The sequence below is a fragment of the Elephantulus edwardii genome, unplaced genomic scaffold (genome assembly GCF_000299155.1).
Source record: "Elephantulus edwardii isolate Elephantulus edwardi_28Jun2011 unplaced genomic scaffold, EleEdw1.0 scaffold00128, whole genome shotgun sequence".
NCBI lineage: Eukaryota > Metazoa > Chordata > Mammalia > Macroscelidea > Macroscelididae > Elephantulus > Elephantulus edwardii.
The window spans coordinates 10,273,126-10,276,447 of NW_006399878.1; the positions used below are offsets into that span (position 1 = coordinate 10,273,126).

The window sequence follows — 3,322 nt, forward strand, 5'->3', positions numbered from 1 at the left end:
ATTTTTCTTATGCAACTGAGTTGTTTCACTTAGAATAATACTTTCTAGACTTTCACATTTTACATAATATTTTATGAAATAGTTTCTTAGTGTTACACAGTCTTCAATTGTGTGAATGCATAATAATTTCCCAATCTATTAATTTGTTGATGTGCGTTTGGGTTGATTCCATTTTCTTGCTGTTGCGAATAATGCTGTTGTGAACACAGTGTGTCACTTATTCATTCATATCTCAGTCCTAATTTCCTTGGGTTGTAGTCCTAGCAGTGGAATAGCTGGATATATGGGATTTCTATGTTCAGCTATTTGAGGAAATGCCACTCTGGCAGTCTATTCAGCGCTCTTTCCCAACATCACAGTTCAAAGGCTTGAATTTGTTCTTCAGTACTTTCAGCTCGAGAAATTCCATGAGTCTTCTTCCCTTTTGGTATTCTAACTCTAGCATCAAGATTGGCGGAAAACTCATGGGAAGTTTACAATATGCAGATGGCACAGCCTTGCTGACTTAAAATGAGATGACTAAATCCACTTACTGATGAAGGTTTAAACTGCAGTCCTCCATATAAATTACACTTGAATTTAAAGAAAACGAAAATCCTCACAAATAGTGAATAAAAATAAGAGGTACCATCTATAGAAGTGGTTGATCTGATAGCTTCTTCGAAGAGTTCAACACAGCAGCAATGTAATGTTGGTGCAGGACTAGGTGGTGTTGCACTCTGGTACACATAGACAACCCTGATTTTCAGCTGACTTTATGGAAGCAATAACAACATATATTTGTTATAAAGGTTTAGATGACCAAACATTGTAGAGTCTGGCTCCCAGGCAGATATTCATTGGCATCATAAGGGCAACCTGATCCTGTACAAAAAAATAAATAAAATAACTATTTCTTTTCACTCCAATGTAGCACTCTAGAGGAGGAAGACCAAACATGAAGTGTTTTGTATTTGGGTTAAAACAGAAATTAGTCAAAGGACTTCCTTTTCCTTCTTACTTCACCTTACTGGCAAGCATGCCTGCCATACTTTCCTATTCCAAGAAGAACAAAGTTCATCTGCCACTAAGAGATAGAATGATAGCAAGGACAGGCGCATTTGTGGCAGAATATTCTCAGGTACTCGACAGCCTCTGTGCTTGGTGTTCAGGGCTAGGAAAAGGCGGTCAGAGAGAAGGAGCTAAGACAATGAGTGCAAACCTCCATAAGGTCTGTACACTCCATATCTTCACATGGGTCAGTGAAAGTCTCCCTCTGGCATAAGAAAATAATGCTCTTGGACTTGACTAAGATGTTCTCTTTAGGGAGTGGGGATGGGTATGGAGGAGATAGTGGAAGGACCTCTTGTTATGTCCCTAAACAACAACAGCAACAGCAACAGCAACAGCAACAACAAATCCAAGCCCATTGAGGTTGAGTTGATTCTGATGAATAGTGACATCATTTGGGAACAACTACTCCAGGATTTTCTTGTCTGTAACTTGTAGGTAGAATGCCATGTCTTTCTTCTGTGTGGCCTTTGTTCTTGTTGTTATGTGAAGTTGAGTTGCCTGCAACTCATAGAGATCCTATATACAACAGCTCTGAACCCTGCTTTATCCTGAGCCAATCTCATTGCCTCTGACAGACCCAATCCTACTTCTCCAGTCACTGAGTCAATGCATCTCATCCTGGATCTTCCTCTCCTGTGCTGTCCCTCTTCAAGCATGTCCCTTTTCAAGCAAGACATTCTTCACCAAGGACTGGTCACTCCAGGCCATATGCCCAAATTATGTGAGGTGGAGCTTCAAAATCCTTCCCTCCAGGGAGCAGCTTGGTTTCACAGGACTGACCTGTTTGTTCTTCTGGCAGTCCTGGTATGTTCAACACTTTTCTCCAGCACTACAACTCAAAGGCATCGATTCTTCTTCTATTGTCCTTGTCATCTCCTAGTTCTCTGACACATAGCAAGTAATTGCAAAGGCCATGGCCTATATTTAAATTAGCAGTCAAACACAAATTGTTTGTACCATTCAGGGACCTGGTTATGCTCATATTCACACTAATTCTAACTCACTGAAGTTGAGTCAATTCCAACTCATAATTAACTGTTCACTGAGTTTGCAAGATTGTTAACCTTTGTAAGAAAAAAAAAACCTTTCCATCTTTCTCCCAAAGAGTGGCTGATGGATTCTGAGCGCTGATCTTTTAGTTAACAACTCAACATACAATATACTATGCCACCAGAGCCCATTGGTTATAGTTGTAGAGTTCCACAAACTTTTCTCTTGTTTTTGACATGAAAAATTCTTTGTGAGTGCTCTAAATTAAAGGATATGGGTGTATTTTATGAAATGGTTTAACAAGTGACAGTACAAGGAATAACACCATTCAGACTTCCTTCATTGGGCCTAGCACCCAAATAGAGAGAGATTCAAACCAAAACTCTATGAATTTTCACAAAGAACATGAAGAAGTGTTTTAAAGTAATCAATTGAGCTAGGAAGGACATATGTCCTAACTGAATCAGAAATTCCCAGTGAAAATGCAGAAGCATCATAGAAACTTGCTTTAAGATTTCAATCCATCAGGTTGACACAAGAGAAAGAACTTTCCAAGGAACTGCAAACTTCAACAGTTGTGATATCTTCATTGTAGTTACATAATCACTGGTGAAAAGTGTAGAACAAAAAGTATAAATGTTTTAATGCATTTATTTTTTTAAAAGTAGATTAACATTCTCCACATTTCTCTGCTACTTTCTTTCCTCACTTAAAAATATGCTTGCGGGAGCCCTTATGGTGTAGGGTGTGTAAAGTCAGCAATTTGAGCCTACCAACCACTTTGTAGGTGAAAGTTGGATAGTGTGCTCCTGTTAAGATTTATAGCTGCATAAACCTGATGGAGGGTCACGATGAGTGAGAACTGATCCATTGACGGTGGATTTGATTTTGGTTTTGATATTTGATATAATGATAGCTTATTACATTTAGCAGATAGATGCTTTTGGTAGCTACTTTAATAGATGCTTAATATTTTGTATTTTATTCAGCTATACTCTTTCTATAGACATGTAGGCCATTTTCAGTTTTGTGGGATTTTGAGTAACTACACGTATGTATTTAGAGCTCGGTGGTTTAGTGGTAAGGAATTGCACTGTCAAGGTACACGATTCAAATCCACCAGCTGCTTGTAGAATGGGACTGTCCTTGGGGTTGGGGAGAGACTGAGTAAGATGGGTTCAATAATGTATACTGTACTGAAACAGAGGAGGGAGAGAACCGTTTAAAAGAGAGATATAACTGGGTATTTCTGTCATCACAGGAGACTAGAGCGAGGGCT

General features: G+C 38.9%; 1 pseudogene; it reads right to left on the reverse strand.

The window, feature by feature from the left end:
- Positions 1-1,020, reverse strand: part of LOC102860820 — a 7,670-nt pseudogene extending 6,650 nt beyond the window's left edge.
- Between the last annotated feature and the right edge of the window lie 2,302 nt (positions 1,021-3,322).